Source organism: Balaenoptera ricei, chromosome 1 (genome assembly GCF_028023285.1).
Source record: "Balaenoptera ricei isolate mBalRic1 chromosome 1, mBalRic1.hap2, whole genome shotgun sequence".
Taxonomy (NCBI): domain Eukaryota; kingdom Metazoa; phylum Chordata; class Mammalia; order Artiodactyla; family Balaenopteridae; genus Balaenoptera; species Balaenoptera ricei.
Genome location: NC_082639.1, coordinates 99,425,369 through 99,451,655, shown reverse-complemented (window position 1 = coordinate 99,451,655; position 26,287 = coordinate 99,425,369). Strand labels below are relative to the sequence as shown.

At 39.1% G+C, this 26,287-nt stretch overlaps 1 protein-coding gene and 1 non-coding gene across 2 annotated transcripts in view; one reads left to right on the top strand and one right to left on the bottom strand.

Moving 5' to 3' along the window:
• Window positions 1–2,167: 2,167 nt before the first annotated feature.
• LOC132351256 (monocarboxylate transporter 1-like) overlaps window positions 2,168–26,287 on the top strand; it is a 37,559-nt gene continuing 13,439 nt past the window's right edge. Inside the window, exon 1 of the mRNA XM_059901144.1 lies at window positions 2,168–2,307. The gene's annotated coding sequence lies outside the window, so the exon portion shown is untranslated. The remainder of the gene's footprint in view (window positions 2,308–26,287) is intronic.
• LOC132355189 (U6 spliceosomal RNA) lies at window positions 10,317–10,423 on the bottom strand. The gene has a single exon (XR_009499560.1). It is a non-coding gene; the product is annotated as a U6 spliceosomal RNA (small nuclear RNA).

The following is a 26,287-nucleotide window of genomic DNA, read 5'->3' as shown; positions in this document are numbered from 1 at the left end:
ACTCCACTCAGGACCTCACCTGGAGAGGACAACCAGAACTGTGAGTTTGGACCCCTCCCAGATTCTGCCCTATGCTACTCTTCCCTTGCTTGATTTCAGTGTACCCTTTTTCTGTAATAAATGTGACTGTGAATATAATAGCTTTCAGGGTGTTCTATGAGTCTTTCTAGCAAATTATTGATCCTAAGCAAGGTTATGAGAACCCCCAAATTTGTGGCCAGATGGTCTGAAGTGAGGGTGACCCTGGAGACCCCCAATCTTGCAGACGGTGTCTGAAGGGCAGTTTTGTGGGCAGTGTTTCTTCAGAAAGTAGAGTTGCCTAAAATCTTTGCAACCTCCTTAGTTAAACCTATCCCTAGGTGTTTTTATTCTTTTGGATGCTATTGTAAATGAAATTATTTCCTTAATTTCCTATTTATTCATTTTTAAAAAATACTTTTTGAGCACTTGCTATATGCTAGGCTCTGTTCCAAGTGCTTCACAAACACTAATTTTATTCCCCTAGCAACCTTAATTAGGTACTTTGTTGGAAACTGGGCAGTCTGGCTCCTGAGTCCATATTCTGAACCCACTATACTGTTGCTTTATGTGCCTTCTTTGAGAAGTTTCCTGGGAATCTCTTACCTACTTCTTCGCACTGCCATTCCATAGTACAGGCCCTTATAAATTTACACCCGAGCCACAGTCTCCCACTGTCTCCCTAACTCAACTATCTACCATCTACTCTGAATGCTGCTGCCACTAACAATCCTGAAGCACTGCTGATCTAAGTCCTGGCCACTCCAGTGACCTTAAGTGCCTTTCTTCTCTGCATTTACAAAGGTAAAAAACAATTACTGCTCATAAGCAGTACTTGACCATAGATTCTGCAATGTCTTCTACTAACATATTGAACTGTTACTGAAAACTTTGCTGTGAAACAGGCAGAGTGGTTGAGAGGAGGGCGCAAGGCCTGATCCCACAAACCCCACTCCTCCTCAACCTCAGGTTGTTATTCATTTGCAAAACAGAAAGGCCTATAAGGCCTACTCTTAAGTGTTGTGGGAATGAAGTGTGTGTGTGAGACAAAAGGTGGAGTGGTAGAACAGGTCCTGGCATGAGCAAATGCTCAAGAAATGTGGACTGATTTGTATCTCAGTTGCCCCAAAGAACTTGTAAATTCTTTGAAGGCAAGGGGGGCCTTGACACACTTTTTTGGTATTTCTCAAATCAAGATTATTTAATCACTTTAACAGATACACTTTGGTATCTGGACTTGCTCAAGAACCATGGCTCTTATGACAAAAACCAGGCTCTGAAGTCTGACTTCAAATGTTGGCCACTACTAGGTCAGTGGCCTCTGTAAAGTTACTCAACCCCTCTGAACCTCAGGTCCTTTATTTGTAAACTGTCAATAGTACCTACTCCACAGGGTCATGAGGATTCAGGTGAAGTGTTTAGTATATAATCAATCCCCCCAAAACTGCCAGCCATAATTACATCCTGTCCCAAACATTCAGTGTCCACAAAAATTTGGCCTCTCTGCAATCTTCATTTCTCCATCTTACACACACACACACACACACACGCACACACACCCTCCCCCTCTTGGACCAATCTTGCCATCATCTTACCCGCTCTTCTTTCCCGACTTCTGTGTACCTCAAAGACCATGGAAATCTAAATGAGGTCGCTTCTACTACTGTTGACATTTTAGGGAGCAGGAAACAGGCCCTGAGGGTTTGAGCGACTTCCCCGAGGTCACGGAACTCAAGCAGCGAGCCCACAGCCCACGCTCTTAACCTCTAGCCCTCGGCCTCTTCCCGGGTCGGAGGTGCACCCGCGTGCACTCAAACCCCGCCCAGTCCCCCACTTCCAGTCACTTCCCCGCTCTTCCGCGCGCCCATCTCCCCCCACACCTGAGTCAGGCCCCGGGGGCACGCCCCATCCGTCCTTAGCGGTTTCCCCTTTCCTCCGCCAGAGACTGAGGGTGAGGCCGACATTGGCGTCCCGCACGCGTAGTGGTGAGCGCGACGTTGCGGGGGAACACCCGACGGGAACGGGAGCCGACGCCGGCGGCCGAGGCGGAACCACACAGAAGTCAGCGCTGTGAGGGCGGGCGGAGGGGGCGGGGGCCCGTAGGGCCAACTCCGCCCCCTGCGTGCATGCTCCGGCCGGCGCGGTATAAGGCGGCGGCGCCCACCCCTCCCCACAGTGTCTGGCGAACTCCCACCGCGTGGTGGGCGCTTGGCGCCGAGAGGAGCGCCGCCCCGAGCCGCCCCGTCACGTCACGTCACGCTCACGCGGCGCCGCGACCCGCGCACAACGGTTAGATGGGTAACAGCGGGTGGCGTGCTGGGAGCCCTGGCTGCTTGGGCGGGGTGGGAGGGAGCCTCGGGGAACGGAGAGCTTGGTTTCCGGGGGGCGGGGGGCGGCCCTGCGAGGGCTTCGTGGCTGCAGCGCCGCGGAGCAGCGAGCGGTCGGTGAAGGAGGTGCGGACAGGTGTCCCGGCCAAGTGTCCCGGTCACCGGCGCGGGGAGATGAGTGAGATCGTGGTGACCTGGGGGAAATCTCTTCATCCCCAGTGGGGATGCTTTCCATCCGGAAGAGTAATGACCTGAGGCTATAAGATCCGATAGCGTTGGGCTTCCCTGGTGGCGCAGTGGTTGGGAGTCTGCCTGCCGGTGCAGGGGACACGGGTTCGGGCCCTGGTCTGGGAGGATCCCGCATGCCGCGGAGCGACTGGGCCCGTGAGCCACAATTGCTGAGCCTGCGCGTCTGGAGCCTGTGCGATGGTGAGAGGCCCGCGCACCGCGATGAAGAGTGGTCCCCACTTGCCGCAACTGGAGAGGGCCCTCGCGCGGAAACGAGGACTCAGCACAGTCATAAATAAATAAATAAAAGAACGTGAATTTCTAAAAAAAAAAAAAAAATCTGATAGCGTTGATTAACCACTTGTCTCCAGGATCTCTTGGCCAGGTTGTGCCTGAGCGAGGGGTGGGGGTGGGGGGTGATATGGGGTGGGAGGTTGTTTTGGCGTTGTGGCATGCCACCTGTAACCTTTTTTTTTTTTTTAACATCTTTATTGGAGTATAATTGCTTTACATTGTTGTGTCAGTTTCTGCTGAATAACAAAGTGAATCAGCTATACATATACATATATCCCCATATCTCCTCCCTCTTGTGTCTCCCTCCCACCCTCCCTATCCCACCCCTCTAGGTGGACACAAAGCACAGAGCTGATCTCCCTGTGCTATGCGACTGCTTCCCACTAGCTATCTATTTTACATTTGGTAGTGTATATATGTCCATGCCACTCTCTCACTTCGTCCCAGCTTACCCTTCCTCCTCCCGGTGTTTGCAAGTCCATTCTCTACGTCTGCATCTTTATTCCTGTCCTGCCCCTAGGTTCTTCAGAACTTTTTTTTTTTTTTTTAGATTCCATATATATATGTTAGCATACGGTATTTGTTTTTCTCTTTCTGACTTACTTCACTCTGCATGACAGATTCTAGGCCCATCCACCTCACTACAAATAACTCAATTTCGTTTCTTTTTATGGCTGAGTAATATTCCATTGTATATATGTGTCACATCTTCTTTATCCAGTCATCTGTCAGTGGACACTTAGGTTGCTTCCATGTCCTGGCTATTGTAAATAGTGCTGCAGTGAACACTGTGGTACGTGACTCTTTTTGAATTATGGTTTTCTCAGGGTATATGCCCAGTATTGGGATTGCTGGGTCATATGGTAATTCTATTTTTAGTTCTTTAAGGTGTTCTCCAGAGTGGCTGTATCAATTTACATTCCCACCAACAGCACAAGAGGGTTCCCTTTTCTCCACACCCTCTCCAGCACTTACTGTTTGTAGATTTTTTTGATGATGGCCATTCTGACCTGTGTGAGGTGATAACTCATTGTAGTTTTGATTTGCATTTCTCTAATGATTAGTGATGTTGAGCATCCTTTCATGTGTTTGTTGGCAATCTGTATATCTTCTTTGGAGAAATGTCTATTTAGGTCTTCTGCTCATTTTTGGATTGGGTTGTTTTTTTTTGATATTGAGCTGCATGAACTCCTTGTATATTTTGGAGATGAATCCTTTGTCAGTTGCTTCTTTTGCAAATATTTTCTCCCACTCTGAGGGTTGTCCTTTGGTCTTGTTTACGGTTTCCTTTGCTGTACAAAAGCTTTTAAGTTTCATTAGGTCCCATTTGTTTATTTTTGTTTTTATTTCCATTTCTCTAGGAGGTGGGTCAAAAAGGATCTTGCTGTGATTTATGTCATAGAGTGTTCTGCCTATGTTTTCCTCTAAGAGTTTTATAGTGTCTGACCTTACATTTAGGTCTTTAATCCATTTTATTTTTGTGTATGGTGTTAGGGAGTATTCTAATTTCATTCTTTCATATGTAGCTGTCCAGTTTTCCCAGCACCACTTATTGAAGAGGCTGTCTTTTCTCCATTGTATATCCTTGCCTCCTTTATCAAAGATAAGGTGACCATATGTGTGTGGGTTTATCTCTGGGCTTTCTACCCTGTTCCATTGATCTATATTTCTGTTTTTGTGCCAGTACCATACTGTCTTGATTACTGTAGCTTTGTAGTATAGTCTGAAGTCAGGGAGCCTGATTCCTCCAGCTCTGTTTTTCTTTCTCAAGATTGCTTTGGCTATTTGTGGTCTTTTGTGTTTCCATACAAATTGTGAAATTTTTTGTTCTAGTTCTGTGAAAAATGCCAGTGGTAGTTTGATAGGGATTGCACTGAATCTGTAGATTGCTTTGGGTAGTATAGTCATTTTCACAACGTTGATTCTTCCACTCCAAGAACATGGTATATCTCTCCATCTGTTTTTATCGTCTTTAATTTCTTTCATCACTGTCTTATAGTTTTCTGCCTACAGGTCTTTTGTCTCCTTAGATAGGTTTAGTCCTAGGTATTTTATTCTTTTTGTTGGAGTGGTAAATGGGAGTGTTTCCTTAATTTCTCTTTCAGATTTTTCATCATTATTGTATAGAGATGCAAGAGATTTCTGTGCATTAATTTTGTATCCTGCTACTTTACCAAATTCATTGATTAGCTCTAGTATTTTTCTAGTAACATCTTTAGGATTCTCTGTGTATAGTATCGTGTCATCTGCAAACAGCGACAATTATACTTCTTCTTTTCTGATTTGGATTGCTATTATTTCTTTTTTGTCTCTGATTGCTGTGCCTAAAACTTCCAAAACTATGTTGAATAATATTGATGAGAGTGGGCAACCTTGTCTTTTTCCTGATCTTAGTGGAAATGGTTTCAGTTTTTCACCATTGAGAATGATGTTGGCTGTTGGTTTGTCATATATGACCTTTATTATATTGAGGTAAGTTCCCTCTGTGCCTACTTTCTGGAGGGTTTTTTATCATAAGTCGGTGTTGAATTTTGTCAAAAGCTTTTTCTGCATCTATTGAGATGCTCATATGGTTTTTCTCCTTCAATTTGTTAATATGGTGTATCACATTGATTGATTTACATATATTGAAGAATCCTTGCTTTCCTGGAATAAACCCCACTTGATCATGGTGTATGATCCTTTTAATGTGCTGCTGGATTCTGTTTGCTAGTATTTTGTTGAGGAGTTATGCATCTATGTTCATCAGTGATATTGGCCTGTAGTTTTCTTTTTTTGTGACATCCTTGTCTGGTTTTGGTATCAGGGTGATGGTGGCCTCGTAGAATGAGTTTGGGAGTGTTCCTCCCTCTGCAATATTTTGGAAGAGTTTGAGAAGGATAGGTGTTAGCTCTTCTCTAAATGTTTGATAGAATTTGCCTGTGAAGCCATCTGGTCCTGGGCTTTTGTTTGTGGAAGATTTTTTTTTTTTTTTTTTTTTTGGTGGAAGATTTTTAATCACAGTTTCAATTTCAGTGCTCGTGATTGGTCTGTTTATATTTTCTGTTTCTTCCTGGCTCAGTCTTGGAAGGTTGTGCTTTTCTAAGAATTTGTTCATTTCTTCCAGGTTGTCTGTTTTATTGGCATGTAGTTCCTTGTAGCAATCTCTCATGATCCCTTGTACTTCTGCAGTGTCAGTTGTTACTTCTCCTTTTTCATTTCTAATTCTGTTGATTTGAGTCTTCTCCCTTTTTTTCTTGATGAGTCTGGCTAATGGTTTATCAATTTTGTTTATCTTTTCAAAGAACCAACTTTTGGCTTTACTGATCTTTGCTATCGTTTCCTTCATTTCTTTTTCATTTATTTCTGATCTGATCTTTATGATTTCTTTCCTTCTGCTAACTTTGGATTTTTTTTTTTCTTCTTCCTCTAATTGCTTTAGGTGTAAGTTTAGGTTGTTTATTTGAGATGTTTCTTGTTTCTTGAGGTAGGATTGTATTGCTATAAACTTCCCTCTTAGAACTGCTTTTGCTGAATCCCATAGGTTTTGGGCTGTCGTGTTTTCACTGTCATTTGTTTCTAGGTATTTTTTGATTTCCTCTTTGATTTCTTCAGTGATCCCTTGGTTATTTAGTAGTGTATTGTTTAGCCTCCTTGTGTTTGTATTTCTTACAGTTTTTTTCCTGTAATTGATATCTAGTCTTATAGCGTTGTGGTCAGAAAAGATACTTGATACGATTTCAATTTTCTTAAATTTACCAAGGCATGATTTGTGACCCAAGATATGATCTATCCTGGAGAATGTTCCATGAGCACTTGAAAAGAAAGTGTATTCTGTTGTTTTTGGATGGAATGTCCTATATATATGAATTAAGTCCATCTTGTTTAATGTGTCATTTAAAGCTTGTGTTTTCTTATTTATTTTCATTTTGGATGATCTGTCCATTGGTGAAAGTGGGGTGTTAAAGTCCCCTACTATTATTGTGTTGCTGTCAATTTCCCCTTTTATGGCTGTTAGCATTTGCCTTATGTATTGAGGTGCTCCTATGTTGGGTGCATAAATATTTACAATTGTTATATCTTCTTCTTGGATTGATTGCTTGATCATTATGTAGTGTCCTTCTTTGTCTCTTGTAATAGTCTTTATTTTAAAGTCTATTTTGTCTGATATGAGAATTGCTACTCCAGCTTTCTTTTGATTTCCATTTGCATGGAATATCTTTTTCCATCCCCTCACTTTCAGTCTGTATGTACCCCTAGGTCTGAAGTGGGTCTCTTGTAGACAGCTTATATACGGGTCCTGTTTTTGTATCCATTCAGCCAGTCTATGTCTTTTGGTTGGCGCACTTAATCCATTTACATTTAAGGTAATTATCGATATGTATGTTACTGTTACCATTTTCTTAATTGTTTTGGGTTTGTTATTGTAGGTCTTTTCCTTCTCTTGTGTTTCCCACTTAGAGAAGTACCTTTAGCCTTTGTTGTAAAGCTGGTTTGGTGGTGCTGAATTCTCTTAGCTTTTGCTTGTCTGTAAAGGTTTTAATTTCTCCATCGACTCTGAATGAGATCCTTGCTGGGTAGAGTAATCTTGGTTGTAGGTTTTTCCCTTTCATCCCTTTAAATATGTCCTGCCACTCCCTTCTGGCTTGCAGAGTTTCTGCTGAAAGATCAGCTGTTAACCTTATGGGGATTCTCTTGTATGTTATTTGTTGCTTTTCCCTTGCCGCTTTTAATATTTTTTCTTTGTATTTAATTTTTGAGAGTTTGATTAATATGTGTCTTGGCGTGTTTCTCCTTGGGTTTATCCTGCATGGGACTGTCTCTGCTTCCTGGACTTGATTATTTCCTTTCCCATATTAGGGAAGTTTTCAACTATAATCTCTTCAAATATTTTCTCAGTCCCTTTCTTTTTCTCTTCTTTGAGACCCCTATAATTCAAATATTGGTACGTTTACTGTTGCCCCAGAGGTCTCTGAGACTGTCCTCAATTCATTTCATTCTTTTTTCTTTATTCTGCTCTGCAGTAATTATTTCCACTATTTTATCTTGCAGGTCACTTATCCGTTCTTCTGCCTCAGTTATTCTGCTATTGATTCCTTCTAGAGAATTTTTAATTTCATTTATTGTGTTATTCTTCATTGTTTGCTCTTTAGTTCCTCTAGGTCCTTGTTAAACGTTTCTTGTATTTTCTCCATTCTGTTTCCAAAATTTTGGGTCATCTTTACTATCATAACTCTGAATTCTTTTTCAGGTAGACTGCCTATTTCCTCTTCATTTGTTTGGTCTGGTGGGTTTTTACCTAGCTCCTTCATCTGCTGCATATTTTTCTGTCTTCTCATTTTGCTTAACTTACTGTGTTTGGGGTCTCCTTTTCGCAGGCTGCAGGTTTGCAGTTCCCTGTTGTTTTTGGTGTCGGCTCCCAGTGGGTAAGGTTGGTTCAGTGGGTTGTGTAGGCTTCCTGGTGGAGGGGACTGGTGCCTGTGTTCTGGTGGATTAGGCTGGATCTTTTCTTTCTGGTGAGCAGGGCTGCGTCCGGTGGTGTGTTTTGGGATGTCTCTGACCTTATTATGATTTTAGGCAGCCTCTGCTAATGGGTGGAGTTGTGTTCCTGTCTTGCTATTTGTTTGGCATGGGGTGTCCAGCACTGGAGGTTGCGGTTGTTGAGTGGAACTGGGTCTTAGCGTTGAGACGGAGATCTCTGAGAGCTCTCGCCAGTTGATATTATGTGGGGCCAGGAGGTCTTTGGTGGTCCAATGTCCTGAACTCGGCTCTCCCACCTCAGAGGTTCAGGCCTGACACCTGGCCAGAGCACCAAGACCCTTCCTCATGTTTAGACTTCCATCACCCATCTGGCAGGGAGCAAGCCTCCTCAAAGCCCACGCAGCCGTCTTCCGGGAGGAAACACCAAACCCAACAGAAGCCTGCAAGACAAAAGCAACTCAGCAAGATCCCCTGACAGCTGAGAGCACGTTTTCTTCCTCTTTTTCTTTGATCTGTTGCTATACGCACTCTGCCCAAAACAACATCAAGTTTCTCAAGCTTTGCTTCCCATCCTATGAAAAGTTGGGCGCAGGGCCACTGTAACCTTCTAATCTTTAAACTCTTTTAAACTTTTTTCCCTCTTCCTTTGACTCATCCTGAGTTCTACCCCATTCTTGATTCTCCGTGACTTTGTCCATAGAAATTCCATTTTCTCCTCAAATCCTACCTATCCCTTGTCTCCATTGTATTTTTAAAAAATATTTATTTATTTAGGCTGCGCCAGGTCTTAATTGCGGCACATGGGATCTTTTAGTTGCAGCATGTGGACTCTTAGTTGTGGCATGCAGACTTCTTGTGGCATGGATGTGGGATCTAGTTCCCCAACCAGGGATCAAACCCAGGGCTCCTGCATTGGGAGCATGGACTCTTACCCACTGGACCACCAGGGAAGTCCCTCCACTGTATTTTTTGTATTATGTGAATCTTTACACTTGTATTATTTTTGCTTACTTTCTCTCCTCTGTTGTAAGTTTCTAAGGTAGTAGCTGTCTTTGAAGTTCCCATAATGCATAGTTAAATGGAACAGTGTGTCTTGAGCAACTTTTTGGCTAATTACCGTGACCCATGGAATTCTCTCTTCTTGTGGATCCAGTAATATCTGTTACTTTATTTAAATTAGCACCAAACCTTGTCTTCAGTAATTCCCTCTAAGGTGTAGGCCTTTGTCATGCCAATTGCCGGTAACCCCTCTAGAGGTTGATGATTCAGATTTAGGATGCAAATTAGAAATGCACAATTTTACCTCGCTCTGTTGTGATTGCACCTTGCTGATGTTTGTCATTTTTCATACAGAAAACAGCCCCCTAAGGGGAGCAGATTAACAGTTTACTGTATTTTTTTTAGGAAAGTAAAATAGATTGTTGAAATTACTGTAAGTGTATTATAAAGTGATTTTTGTTTTACTGACAGTATATTCTAGGACTTACATCGTCAGCATTTAAAGACTTAAGTTTAACCTATAATCGTATTTTGAGGTAACAAAATTTCATTTTTGATACTTTTTTAGTGTCCAGAAATGCCCTTTAAAACAACTTTGCAAATAACTATTTATCTGTGCTTAGTGTAAGTAGTGCTTATGTTAGACAAACAATACTTAATTTATTAGTCTTTTGTGGATTATCAGGTACTTTACAAAAACAACTTTGTTACTTCTTTGAAGTAGTGGGCTCAGATGTAGTAGTAATAATGATGTTCAGACTCAGTGATGGATATTAAACAATTATGTATACAGGAAAGAACTGAAAGGAGACAAATGTAATTGTCTTGAATTTGGGATGAAAAAAAATTTTTTTAACATCTTTATTGGAGTATAATTGCTTTACAATGGTGTGTTAGTTTCTGCTTTATAACAAAGTGAATCAGCTATACATACACATATACCCCCATATCTCCTCCCTCTTGCTTCTCCCTCCCACCCTTCTATCCCACAAAAATATGGAACACTTCACGAATTTGTGTGTCATCCTTGCCCTGGGGCCATGCTAATCTTCTCTGTATCATTCCAATTTTAGTATATGTGCTGCCGAAGCAAGCACTGGGATGAAAACTTTAAGAATGATGAGTAAAGCATAGAGGTAAAATTTTAGTCTTTATTCATAAAAACCTATGAGATACTTTTAATAAAACCAACTATAAAACTATTAAAAATTATGAAGCTAATTGTAGTGTTAAATATTTCAGTAAGCAGTTCAAGTCATACTTTTTTTTTTTTTTTTTCAAGAAAAGGAAAAACAACTTTCTCTGCTGTCTTCCTCCTTGTGACTACTTATTTTCCCAACTTGGCCTGAAAGAACTAGGTGTGAAGTAGATACCAGCAGTGGTATACTAGCATTTCTATTCAAAAGGAGTAATGTAGATGACCATAACCCTAACTCCGTACCTGTTTATTATTTTAAAGTAGTCAGTACATTTGTGCTTCAAACCCTGGGACAAAATCAGTCATATATTAATAAATAAAAATAGTGTATTTAGGTTTTGGAGAGTCTACTTTGGATTACAGAAAACAATGTTTATAGATTATAGTCTAGATTATAATCTGGAATTCTACTGAACAAAATTCTCCTGTATAGTGTAAAGGACTTCAAAGGACACAGTCTCTAACTTCCCTTTCTTCACTATTACTTCAGATTTTTATGTCCTTTCTAAAATGTGAAGAAAATTGGTATTTAGAAATCATGCCAAAATAAAAAATTTCAAATAACAAAGACAGGAATTTGGTAATTTGGCAGAATTGTGTTGAGTCCACGTCTAGGTTTTGAATTTTTTTATCCATAATTTTTCTTTTGAATGCTCGTATTTTATTCCCTTTCTTCTTCTCTCTGAATCTTTTTCTTCCTGACGATACTTGCAGTTTTAAATTTAATTTTGACACTGTGGAATAAAGTTTTTAATACAAGACAGTGTTATTATTAAAACTGATGAAACAGTTCTTGGTGACCAAAAATTGTGACCTTAAAAAGCAAATTGTGGGAGTTCCCTGGTGGTCTAGTGGTTAGGACTCAGCGCTTTCACTGCTGTGGCCCGGGTTCAATCACTGGTCGGGGAACTGAGATCCCGTAAGCCAAGTGGCATGGCCAAAAATATATAAATAAACAAACAAACAAATAAATAAATAAAAGAAATTGTGAGAAATCATAACCGGCAATTAAGCTCAAAGTTTAATCACATTCAACAAGTATTACATTAGCTGTTCCAACTGAACCTTACTGCATCAAACAGCTCTAGTATCACGGAGTATGTATGTAAATTTAAGTGTAAATATTCTGAGATTAATTAACCTTTAATGTTTTTTTTACTCTTAATTCAGAAAAAAATTTGTGAAATTCATGCCATGGAGCATTTCTATTTAACCTCAGAACCCAGATTGTTTCCTTTGAACTGAGTTGTTTTAGCTTCTATTAACTCAAATGGAAATTTTAGAAATCTTGGAGATATTTTTATTATCCTACCTTCAGCATACGTAGGTGAAATGCTCTGGGACAGGTAGTCTTCATTTTCAGATGGTGGTATAGTTTTATGGAATTATTTTGCAAATCCTCAGTTTCATATGTACCCTGAATTTAGAATGAGCTCTCCTAAGATGAGACTGGATGCCTCAGGACTTATTTAACTGACTCATTTTATGCAAATCCCCTTCTCCATCATTTTTTAAAAATTTCTTATTGAAGTATAGTTGATTTTCAATATTGTGTTTCAGGTCTATAGCAAAGTGATTCATATACTGTGTGTATGTGTGTGTGTATATATGTATATGTATGTATGTATATATATATATATATACACACATACACTTTTTCAGATTCTTTTCCATTATAGGTTATTACAAGATACTGAATATAGTTCCCTATGCTATACAGTAAGTCCTTGTTTATCTATTCCCTTCTCCTTCTTTACAAAAGAAAGACTACCTCACTCATCTCTGTTGTTACCCTGGTGTGCTGTTCCATGCTATAAAAATCTTTGGGGAACAATCCAAATAAAGGAAAAAACCCAGAATGCATAGCTCCAGAGAGAGAATTTTGAAGGAGACAGGAATAGGTTGTGACAGGAATAGGTTGTAACAGGAATGTTTTTCAACTCACTGCTTTGAATTTGTAGGGAAGGAAAACTTTTCCCTTCTTACCTTCTAAGCTCTGTGGTTGGTCTAATAATTAAATAATAAATAAATTGACATAAGGCAGATTAACAGCAGAAAAACAGTTAATTTCATACATATGCAAGCCCACAAAAATATAACACTTGAGACTTCCCTGGTGGCGCAGTGGTTAAGAATCTGCCTCCCAATGCAGGGGACACGGGTTCGACCCCTGGTCCAGGAAGATCCCACATGCCGTGGAGCAACTAAGCCTGTGCACCACAACTACTGAGCCTGTGCTCTAGAGCCTGCAAGCCACAACTACCGAGCCCACGTGTCACAACTAATGAAGCCCGCGTGCCTAGAGCCTGTGCTCCGCAACAAGAGAAGCCACCGCAACAAAGAGTAGCCCCCACTTGGAGCAACTAGAGAAAGACTGTGTGCAGCAACGAAGACCCAATGCAGCCAAAACTAAAAAAGATAAATAAATAAATTTATTGAAAAAAATATGACACTCAAAGAAGTAACCTACGCAGGCAGCTTTTATACCTTTTAGACAAGGAAATAATATATCTGTGAAGAATTGACAAGAGAAAGCATTTGGGCTTGGGTGGCATATTAGTGAAGAAGTAACAAGGTTTGTTTATACAGCCTTCTCGGCCCTAAACTCACTATCTCTGATAATAAGGATGCCTGCTATCCTCCTGGTACTGGGAGGGTAACTTTCGAATGGGAGATTTCCTGCTATTGGGGACAAAGGAGGTCAGAATGTCCATCTTGTACTGGCTGTTGCTTAAGTTACTTTAATTCAAAATAAACAATATACCAAATAGCATATTTTGGGGTGACATATTCTATTACCTTTCAAATTCAAATGAGGTCACACCTTTTCTGATAGTGAGGACTGGCCAGTTATATAGTGGCCATTTTCCGTAAACTGAATGAGCCCAAGTGCCAAGGTTTGTTTGTTTTGTTTGTTTGCTTGCTTTTATTTATGGCTGTGTTGGGTCTTCGTTTCTGTGCGAGGGCTTTCTCTAGTTGCGGCGAGCGGGGGCCCCTCTTCATCGCGGTGCGCGGGCCTCTCACTATCGCGGCCTCTCTTGTTGCGGAGCACAGGCTCCAGACGCGCAGGCTCAGTAGTTGTGGCTCACGGGCCCAGTTGCTCTGCGGCATGTGGGATCTTCCCAGACCAGGGCTCGAACCCGTGTCCCCTGCATTGGCAGGCAGATTCTCAACCACTGCGCCACCAGGGAAGCCCAAGTGCCAAGGTTTTGACAATGATATATTTAACGCACATATAACACAATATACAATATGCCAGAAATTACATGTTTGCAACTATCAAACTTATACAGTTTAGTAGTCAATGTGTAAGGAAGTACAGTTTCCAAAGTTCATTTTGGGGCAAAATGGTTGAAGACCACAGGCTTGGGAGCCACTTGTACACACACTTAGTTCCTTTCAAAGTAAATCTAAGAGATTAAGAGAAGATATAATGGTATAATTTAGGACATTATATCAGCAAAGAATTTTGCTTGATTTTTTTTCTTTCTTACACCAAATGTGATTCTTATAAAAAGCCTGTAGTTGTGGAAGAGAATTAATTTGGTAGCTCTATCTAAAAGACCCCAGGCAAAGGACATTATGGGATGTGACAGTATTTTCCTGAGCAAAAACAGAAACTAAGCTAGGGACCAAATTCCTGCATCAGAACCAACCAGGACCAACAGAGACCTTTACCAAGGATGAATCATGCTTTGGGAGATGAGGGCCCAGTGGCATTGGGGAAACTTTGAAATGGCTCTTACATCAATCATATCTCTTCTGCAGGTGAAATTTACTATATGTCCTATACTCACTCGAGGACTTTCACTTATCCTTGTTTGTCTCCGTCAGTGAATGGGAATGGGCGGAAAATTGTATTTCTAATAATTTCATGGTATAATCTTACCCATTCTGATGAACAGTCAAAATAAACGGAAATCTCTGAAGGAGATGAATCTGTAATTGCTACCAGGCCATAGAGTAATGGTGCTTTCATGTTCTGATTTGATTCCATCAATTTCTGGGCTTGAGCAGCTACTTAGAAAGTTGTAAATGTTAGGAGGAGATATCTGGGCTATTTGTGCCAAATCACTTTAAAGGACTTGAAACAATCTGATTGTGTCTGAGCTCCTGTAAACAGGACTATCCTAGTGGAACTTGCTGGCCTTGGTCATATCCCAGTCCTGTTTATCTGACCAGGAGACCCTGGGGAAGTTTGGAACAAGGCCAGAGCCTCTTAAGGAACATTGTTGAAGAAGTCTCAGATCCTTCTGGAGGAAAAGGAGGAGTCTGAAAAGTTTGCCCAGGCTTTTTGTGGTGGCATTGCCTTGGGGTGTGTGTGTGTATCTGTTTAAATGAGATTACAAAATATGTCTTAGATATTTGTGTTCACGTGTACATATTATTAGGGATAACTAGTTCTGTAGGAGAAATTTTTGTATCTTGTATTTGTTTTTACTTGACAATCTAAAATAGATAAAGTATTTTCTGGATATTGTGGATGACCATTATTTTAAAAGGAAAGTACTTTGCATTTGTATTTGATTAAAATTAATACAGGTACCAAATAGTATGGATTTAATGATGCAGGCTAGTGAAGAATATGGATGAATACTTAATATTTAAATGATGGGTTTATACAAATGTAGACCAGATGATTTTATGGCATACTCTAAACTATGTAAAAACAAATTCAATATTAGTTTAGAGAAAAAGTATATAATAGGATAAGCATATTCACTATGACAGCACTAATCTGATCACAGCATTAATTTATAATTAATTATAAATTACAATTATATAATTATAAATTAATGTTTGTAGTGCTTTTGTTTAGTATTACTATATCTAATATGTACATATGTAAGTAGCATTACAAATAAAATAATTTTATCAACCCAGCGATCCAGAAGAATTTTTATCTTTCCTCTTTTAAAAAGGGTCTGTACATTAAAGTACATGTGTTTTGGAACCAGACTCACTTGAATTTGGATATGGGCTCTACTGTTTAACAACTTTAGGCACATCTTCACCAATTAAATGGGGCTTCATTTAATTTTCCAAATAATATATTTGCCTGGTGTCTGCCAGAACCTATTCTAGATAATGGAAGTATATCATTGAACACAATAGATATGGTGTCTGCTCACAAGAGCATACACAGTTTAATGGGAGAGCCGGGCAAACAAATTATACTACAATGTAGGTGTTATGATAGAAGTAAGACTGGGGTCCTATGGGTGCACATAGCAGAGATGACAAGCCTGCCCCTGGCAGTTCAGGAAAAATGAGACCTGAAAGACAAATAGCAGTTAGCCAAGTGATGGGAGAGCCAGAACTAGGCACAAGGAACAGAAACGTGCAAAAGGCAGAGGATGAGAGAGGATGGCACTTTGAAGAAGTTCAAGTACTCCATTAAGGCTGGAGCATAGTGTGTGATGGAAATCAGGAAGAGATAAAGTTGAAGAGGCAAACAATGGTGAGATTAGAACAGGTTTTGAATGCTTTGATAAATTATTCGGAGGGTGATATATCTGGAGCCATAGAAGAATTTTAAGAAAAAGAGCAAAATGACCAGGCTTTACTTTCAGAAGATCACTTGGACTGCAGTGTGGAGAATGAAAAGGGGAGACCAAAAGGTGGAAAGTAGGGAAACCAGTTAGGAGGCTATTGCATTAACCCATGAGAGATTGGTGACCTGATCTAAGGTACAGTGGCTGTGAGGGTGGAGAGGAGGATAAATACAGAGCTATTCAGATTGATTAGATATGGGACATGAGGGCAAATGAGAGAAGGATGACCCCCAGATTCTGGACTGGCTAGCTGGAACTATGCAATTGAGTCATCACATAGATGATAAGGAAACCACTGGAACAGATAAGCTCTCAGTTTGCAGTGTTAATTTAGGGCAGCCTGTGTGTAGTACATGTTTAAGGATCCATTTTCCCTTCTGGCTATATTGGCATCTTTTATTTGTTCATCAAATATTTGTTGAGTATCTATTATTACATGCCAAAGGGCTAGAGATATATCACTATAAAAAGTCCCTGTTTTCATGCAGCTTATTTTTTGGTGTGGAGAGACTGACAACAATAAGAGGTAATGTGGTCTAGTAGTTAAAAGCACAAACTTGGGAGCCATTCTGATTACGTTTGAATCCCAGCTCTGCCATGTCCTGAATAAGTTCCTTAACCTTTCTGTTCTCTGTTTGCTCAACTCTAAATTGGGAGTAGTAATAGTACTTACTTCATAGGGTGGTTAGAGCATTAAATTAATCAAGTAAAGTGCTTAATCTAATGCCTGCTGCATAGAAAGCACTATATGAGTATTTGCTGTTATTTTATATATTCTTTTAGATAGGTACCATGGAGAAAAACAAAGCAAGGTAAGGAGTGGGAAGTGGGAGGTTGATCTAGGATTGATCTAGGATGATCCAGAAAAGGCTCCCTGATATGGGAACATTTGAACAAAGATTTAATTGAAGTGATATCTGGGTTAACAAAATTCTAGGCAGTGATAACCGTAAATTCAGAAACCCTGAAGGGCAAGTGTGCTTGACATCCTTAAAGATAGTAAGAAGGCCAGTATAGCAGGAGTGGTATAAGCCAGGAGGGACAAAGGTAGGAGATAAAGTTAGGATAAATTATATAGGCCTTTGTAGCATTTAAAAACTCTGGCTTTCCAGTCTATCTGTTCTGTGACTGGACCCCAGGCTTCAGAATTAGGCATATGAAATAGATCCAGCCAGTCAAGGCTCACACAGTGATTAGACCTGACCAAACCAAGTATTTACTTAAAGCTAATTATGCTGCCAAAGTGAACATTCTGGGACTTCTGTTGCCTGGAACGAAGCTGGGATTTTATGGAAAGTATGTAGGCTTGGAGTTACTGGCAGTCTTCTTGCCTCAGTGAGTTGAGGACCTACTTGAAAGTGAAATCAACACGGAAGAAAGTAGAACCACAAATAGGGAAATACCCCTGACCAGATCATTTGGTCCTTGTATCAAGCTGTGCCTAAAGCCAGAACCACTGCCTTAGATTTCTTGGTTACATGAGCCAAAAACATCTTCGTTTTGGTCAAGTCAGATTGAGTTAAGTTTTTGTCACTTGCCAACCTGATTAACAAAATAGGCAGAAGAAATGGAGTAACAATCAAACTGAAAAGGAGTGAATGGCCTGCAAGAAAGGAAGACAATCCAGAGAGAAGATAAAAAAGAAAGCACTTGAGAGTGCATTTTCAACAATTTGAACAATGAACGAAGAAATTAATGTCCAGGCAAGGACACAAGAAACTTGTCATATAAGCCTGGTGAAAGTATCTAGCACAAAATAGATAATTAAAAAATAGTATCTATAATGGTAATAGCTTCCATTATCTGCCACTAAATTATAAATTCTTTGGGAGCAGGAACCATATTTCAATTTTTATTGCTTTTAGTAAACTGAAGTCACTCAGATATTTGAATTGAATTTACTTTGTGCTATGCCTTGCATACTTGGGCTAGTAATTGGGAGGTAAGCCTGGGATCAGCAGCAAAGGAAATCTAACCTTAGCTCCCACATTAAGCCAGGAATCCTGGCTAAAATCATCCAGGTCCATAGCATTCCTAGCTTCTGGGAGATGCAAATTTTTTTTCTGGAAGAAAGTGCCCTCAGTTTAGGCCTTCAAGTTTCTCAGAGATTAAGATCAACCACCTAAGTTCATAAGCATTACCAAAAGAACAACATGGAAAAATTGAGAAACACATCGTCATTAGGAGATTTCAACATACTTCTCTTCAGTTATTGATAGATGAAGCAGAAAATAGAAAACTAGTAAAGATTTAGAAGATTTGAAAAAACAAAAGTTTGATTCAACAAATAAATAATTCAACCCAACAGCTAGAAAATGTATATTCTTTTCAAGCATACATGAAATATTTTCAAAAATTAATGTACCAGCCCATAAATGCCAGTCTTATAAAATATCAAAAAATTGAATTGTACCAACCTTGTCATCTTACCACAGTGTTGTTAAGTAGAAGTCAATAAAGTCAAACAAAAGATTTCCTTTGGAGAGTTAAAAACCCCTGAATAACTCTGGGTCAAAGAAGAAGGCACAATGGAAATTTTTAAAACACTTAGAACAAACAATAGTAAAAATACTGTATATAAAACTACATAGTATGCAGTAAAGGTGATAAATAGAGGAAAATTTGTAGTCTTAAATGCTCATATTAGAAAAAATTTAGGGCTAAAAATTAATCAGCTAAGTAGCCATCTTATGTTTGAAAAGGAATAGAATAAATTCCAAATATGTAGGAATACAAATGATGATAAAAAGTAGTAATGGAAATCAATGAAATAAGGGGAAAGTATCATAAAATATAGATAAAACTGAGAATGTTCTTTTTTATGGGTATGCTATTAACATTTAAATTTTACCATCAATCAAGTATATGCTGGCCATATGTTCAGATTTTTGAAATAAAGATAAATGGACAGCTTTAAGGATCCAATGTATTAAACACTGAACAATATATTCAACAATTAGAAAACATCTAGGGGGTGATATAACTAAATATACTAGCACAAGTATAGGGCCAAGCCCTGCAATTGGAGGAAAAACCTGTTCAGGACAGAGAGGTTCTTGTGAAAATGTTCTTTGAAGAAAACTTATAAGATAGATAAATTCCTGAGATTAAAGGGGGGGAAAGAAGGCACAAATATCAATGATAAAGAGGATATACCTATACCCATAAAGAGATTAAAATATAAAAATTCTATGCCAGTAATTTGAAAACTTTGACAAAATGGAAGAAGCTATAGAAAAATACCCTAAAAAGACAGACTCAAAATGCAATAGAAGGAATGAATAGACCTATAATTGTTAAGAAAATTGAAGGAGATGACATGAAATCTTCCAAAAAGAAAATAAAGTGCCCAAATAGTATTACCAGTAAATTCTACCAAACTTACAAAGACTAGATCATTCTAGTCTTATATAATCTCTCCTGAGAGGAGGAAAAAAGAGAACATCTCCTAACTCACTTTATGACTGAAATCAGAAAAGGACAATATGAGAAGGGAAAATTATATTTCCAAATACTTTATGGACACATTTCAAAAAATCCAAACAAAATATTAACAAATTTAACTTAGAAATGTATTAAAAAGATGTATATTGTGACGAAGTTGGGCATATTCTAGGAATTCAAGGGTGGTTTAACATGTAAAAGATCTATAAATGTTACTCACTACTTGTACAGATGAAAGAAGAAATGCCTTGTGAAGGTATTATGAAAAAAAACAAAAAACAAAACCTGAATTCAATGGTCAATGGATTTAAAATAAATTCTTAATGAACTAAGAATAAAACTTCCTAAATCTGATAATGTATCTGCCAAACTCTGGAGTAAATACTTTTCTTGATGATGAAACACTATATACATTATTTTACTTATTTTTTTTAAACATTTTTTAAAATTAATTAATTAATTAATTTATTAATTTATTTATTTATTTTTGGCTGTGTTGGGTCTTCGTTTCTGTGTGAGGGCTTTCTCTAGTTGCGGCAAGTGGGGGCCACTCTTCATCGCGGTGCGCGGGCCTCTCACTATCACGGCCTCTCTTGTTGCGGAGCACAGGCTCCAGACACGCAGGCTCAGTAGTTGTGGCTCACGGGACTATTTGCTCCGTGGCATGTGGGATCTTCCCAGACCAGGGCTTGAACCCGTGTCCCCTGCATTGGCAGGCAGATTCTCAACCACTGCGCCACCAGGGAAGCCCCATTATTTTACTTATTAAGTAAAATGAGGGTTACTTCAGCACAAGCACTGCGATACCATGAAAATCGATCTGAAAACTGAGACAGCTACTAAGTGACTAATGAGCTGGTAGCATATACAACGTGGATACGCTGGCACAGGAATGATGCACGTCCCAGGCAGGAAGGAGTGGGATGGTGTGAGATTTATCATGCTTCTCAGCACAGCATGCAATTTAAACTTATAAATTGTTTATTTCTGGAATTTTCCACTTAATATTTTCAGACCACGGTTGACCATGGGTAACTGAAACTGCAGAAAGCAAAACTGCAGATAAAGGGGGACTACTGTATACAAAAATCAATTGTAGTGGTACTTCTGGAATGGTGGAGTAAGGTCCTCTGAAATTCTGCTCTTTCATAAGAGCAATAAAAACATTGGTAAAAAAAAAAAATCAACTTTTCAAAACTCAAAATTAACCAGAGGCTTGCAATAATCCAAAGAGAATATATTCAAGAAACAACTGAATCTCAGAACAGCAAAATTTGTGGTGGGGTTTTTTTTAATTAATTAATTAACTTATGTTTTATTTTTGGCACATTGGGTCTTTGTTGCTGCACACGGGCTTTCTCTAGTTGCGGTGAGCGGGGGCTACTTTTCGTTACAGAGCATGGGCTCTAGGCACGTGGGCTCAGTAGTTGTGGCTCAAGGACTCTATAGAGTACAGGCTCAGTAGTTGTGGTGCACGGGCTTAGTTGCCCCATAGCATGTGGGATCTTCCTGGACCAGGGCTCGAACCCGTGTCCCCTGCATTGGCAGGCAGATTCTTAACCACTGCGCCACCAGGAAAGTCTGATTTGTGGTGTTTTAACATGATCTATTCCAGTTCTCATCTCCCCAACTCTAGTAGAATTGAAACAAAAAACCTCACGATCATAGGAGCCATGAAAATCAGCAGTGTAGTAACCACTGGTGGGGGCAGAATGGTTTGGAACCTTCAAAAAAGCCTCATTCTTAGAGAATTATCATTATTCAACATGTCTGGCAGTTTCCTCGAAACCCCCACTCACAGGGCTTGTCTTTCTTTGACCTGATTCAGAGCTTGCTCAGTGCAAACAGCTTTTTCCCCAGGACATTTGTTGAAAACAATCGGGGCAGTTATTTGAAATCTCAGCTGCCTGAGTTGGAAAAACAATTGGGGCAAACAAAAAGCTGACCAAACACTTCAAAGCAAAAGCTAGGAAGTGAGATGTCCATAGAGGGCTTTGAAAAGCTCTGACATATTCCCAGGATGCTAGAAGGTCATGCACATGTGCACACTGTGCCCATGCTCAGGAAATACCTGAGAAGGCCTGAATCTCCCTCCTCTGACTGAACTTGAAGCTCTATACAAGCAGGAATTGAAAGCTAAGGCAGAAGTGTAAGCTGCCTGCTGGAAAATTGAAAGCATGCCTGAACATACACATAATACCCTTTGGTGAAGCCTGGGAGATATACTGATTCAAGGCATTTTAAGGAAATTTTTGTCCAATCATTGGCTGATCACTAAGCTAACCAAGCAAGATTTCAATAGCCACATATGACAAAAAATACAAACTTCACAGAATTTATTTAGGAAATTCATTAAACAAATAAAAGGCAATAGGAGTAGTATCAACATGAACAACCAATAGCAATAACAACTAGCCCTGGGGAGGGAGGGAATCTGATTTCCACAGTTGCCACATCGTATTATTTTATTTTTTTAAATTTATTTTTATTGGAGTATAGTTGCTTTACAATGTTGTGTTAGTTTCTACTGTACAGCAAAGTGAATCAGCTATGCGTATACATATATCCACTCCTTTTTGAATTTCCTTCCCTTTTAGGTCACCACAGAGCACTGAGTAGAGTTCCCTGAGCTACACAGTAGGTTTTCATGAGTTACCTATTTTATACATAGTTTCAATAGTGTATATATGTCAATCCCAATCTCCCAATTCATCCCACCCCCGCTTCCTCCCTTGGTGTCCATACATTTGTTCTCTACGTCTGTGTCTCTATTTCTGTTTTGCAAGTAAGATCATCTATACCATTTTTCTAGATTCCACATATATGTGTCAATATATGACATTTGTTTTTCTCTTCTGACTTACTCTGTATGACAGTCTCTAGGTCCATCCACATCTCTACAAATGACCCAATTTTGTTCCTTCTTATGGCTGAGTAATATTCCATTGCATATATGTACCACATCTTCTTTATCCATTCCTCTGTTGATGGACATTTAGGTTGCTTCCATGTCCTGGCTATTGTAAATAGTGCTGCAATGAACATTGGGGTGCAGCCACATCATATTATTTTAAATGTCCAGTTTTCAACAACAACAACAAAAACAACAAACTATGTGACACACAAAGAAACTGGAAAGTATGGTCTATACACAGAGAGAAAAGTCATTGAATAGAAACTATCCCCAAGGAAGCCTAGACATTGGACTTACTAGACAAAGGCTTTAATTTAGGTATTATAAATTTTTTCAAAGAATTAAAACCATGTCTAAAGAACTAAAAGAAATTATGAGAACAGCGTCTCACCAAATAGAGAATATTTATAAGAGATAGTTATTACAGAAAAAAAAAGAGACAAATAGAAATTCTGGAGCTGAAAAGTACAATAACTGAATGAAAAATTTGTAAGAGGGGCTCAAAAGCAGACTTGAGCTGGCAGAAGAATCAGTAAACCTGAATATAGGTCAACTGAGATTATCAAATCTAAGGGAAAAAAAGAAAAATGAATGAAAAATAAATAGAACCTCAGAGACAAAGACAAAGAGAGAATCTTGAAAGCAACAAGAGAGAAGCAACTTATCACAAACCAAGTATACTCAATAAGAGTAACAGCTGATTTTTCTTTAGAGACCATAGAAGCCAGAAAGCAATGGGACAATACCCAAAGTGCTGAAAGAAAAAGACTGTCAACCCAGAATTCTATATCCAGCAAAATTATCCTTCAAAATGAAGGGGAGATTAAGACATTCCCAGATAAAAACTGAGAGAATTTGTTGCCAGCAGGCCTTCCCTACAAGAAATACCAAAGAGTGTCCTTCAGGCTGAATTGAAAGGACACTACACAGTAACTTGAATCCACATGGGAAAAAATAAAGAACACCAGTAAAGGTAACTACATAGGTAAATATACAATAAGACAGTATGAATGTATTTTTTTCTTTGTAACCACTTTTTTTCCCTTCTATCTGATTTAAAAGCAATAATTATACAATTTTTAATGGGCTTATAGTATATAAAGATGTAATTTGTAAGACAATAGTGTGAAGGGGGAGACTGTACAGGAGCAAAGTTTTTGTATACTATTGCAATTAAATTGGTATTAAACTATACTAGACTGTTTTAAGTTAAGATGTTAATTGTAATCCACAGGACAACCACGAAGAAAATAACAAAAAACATAGTAAAAGAAACAAGGTAATTAAAGGGGCACACCAAAAATATCTATTTAACATAAAAGAAGGCAGTGATGGAGACATAGAAAAACAAAAAAGACATAAGACAGAGAAAACAAATAGTAAAACAGCAGACCTAAGTCCTACCTTATCAGTAATTAAATTAAATGTAAATAGATTAAACACTTCAATCAAAAAGCAGTGACTGGCAAATTGGATCCAACCCTATGCTGTCTACAAGAGGCACATTATAGATTCAAAGACACAAACTGCTTTAGAGTATACAGATGAAAAAAAAATATGCCATGCAGACAGTAACCAAAGAAACCTAGGCCAAATAGACTTTAAGACAAAATTGTTTTTAATTTTTATTTATTTATTTATTTATTTATTATTTATGGCTGTGTTGGGTCTTCGTTTCTGTGCGAGGGCTTTCTCTAGTTGCGGCAAGTGGGGGCCACTCTTCATCGCGGTGCGCGGACCTCTCATTATCGCGGCCTCTCTTGTGGAGCACAGGCTCCAGACGCGCATGCTCAGTAATTGTGGCTCACGGGCCTAGCCGCTCCGTGGCATGTGGGATCTTCCCAGACCAGGGCTCGAACCCGTGTCCTCTGCACTAGCAGGCAGACTCTCAACCACTGCGCCACCAGGGAAGCCCCAAAATTGTTTTTAGACACAAAGACATTTTATAATGATAAAAGGTCAATCCATTATGAAGACATAACAATTATAAACATATATACACCTAACCACAGAACCCCAAAATAGATGAAGCCAAAACTGACGGAAATAAAGAGAGAAACAGACAATTCAATAACAATAGTTGAAGATTTCAACAGAACTTCAATAAAATAACTAGGCAGAAAATCAACCAGGAAATAGAAGACTTGAACAACCAAGTATGTACCAAGTATAAACCAAATAAATCTAACAAACATCCATAGAACATTTTACCCAACAACAGCAGAATACACATTCTTCTCAAGTACACATGGAACATTTTCCAGGATAGACCATCTATTAGGCCATAAAACAAGTCTCAGTACATTTGAAAGGACTGAGTATGTTCTCTGATCATAATGAAGTAAAATCAGAAATGAACAACAAAAGAAAATTTGGCAAATGAGCAAATATGTGGAAATTAACAACACATTCCTAAATAACCAATGGTTCAAAGAATAAATTATAAAGGAAATTAGAAAACACACTGAGATGAATGAAAACAAATTACAAAATACCAAAATTTCTGGAATACAGCTAAAACAATGCCTAGCAGGAAATTTATAGCTGTATACATCTATATTTAAAAAGAAAAAAATCTCAAATCAATAACTGAAACTTTTGGGACTTCTCTGGTGGCACAGTGGTTAAGAATCCACTTGCCAATGCAGGGGACATAGGTTTGATCCCTGGTCCGGGAAGATCCCACATGCTGCGGAGCAACTAAGCCCGTGCGCTACAACTACTGAGCCTGCTCTCTAGAGCCCACATGCCACAACTACTGAGCATACGTGCCACAACTACTGAAGCCCGCATGCCTACAGCCCATGCTCCGCAACAAGAGAAGCCACCACAATGAGAAGCCCATGCACCACAATGAAGAGTAGCCCCCGCTCGATGCAACTAGAGAAGGCCCACATGCAGCAACGAAGACCCAGCACAACCAAAAATAAATAAATTAAAATAAAATTTAATTTAATTTAATTTCCATCCTGTTGGGAAGAAGTCTCTAAAAAAATAATAATAATAACTGAAACTTTTACCATAAGTAACAAGAAAAAAAGGGTAAATTAAATGCAAAGTTAATAGAGGGAAGGAAATAACGAAGATTAGAACAGAAATAAATGAACTAGAAAGTACAAAAACAATAGAGAAAATCAATAAAACCAAAAGTTTGGTTCTTTGAAAAAATCAATAAATTTGACAAACTTTTAGCTAGACTAACCAAGAAAAGAGATAGAGAACTCAAATTACTAAAATCAGAACTGGAAGAGGATACATTATGTATAGTGAAGAATTAACCTTACCAATAGAGAGGTTTGGCCTTTGTCCTTGGCTACTGGGATATGATGTCTAGTCCTCTGAAAAGTCCTGCCTGATAGGACTGTCTTTGTTTGCTGGGCACTTTAGCTATATTGTCTTATTTCCAATCTCCAAAAGAACTGGAGACTAAAGTATTAGCCCCTGGTAAGGGCTCTAGTAAGGGCTGGAGACTAAAGGTCAGCACTCACGTGAGCAGTATTTGATCAAGCCCTACTAAATTCTAGACACCAAAAGCTTAGGTGAGTTTCCCTGGTTGGTGGTACTCTATATTGTCACACATTGTAAGTGGGAGAAGGTAATGCTATCCATGACCCCATAGAAAGAGTATGATCAAAAGCTCCACACTTGAACCTCTCCCAAACTCTGTGCATCTCTTCCTGTGGCTAATTTCAACCTGTGTCCTTTCCCTGTAATAAATCATGAATATAATAGCTTTCAGTGAATTCTGTGAGTCCTGTTGAATTGCTAAAACTGTTTTGGAAACCACCCCGCTCCGCACCCCCTGACCCCCGCTGCCTAAATTTGCAATTGGTGTTAGAAGTGAGGTCAA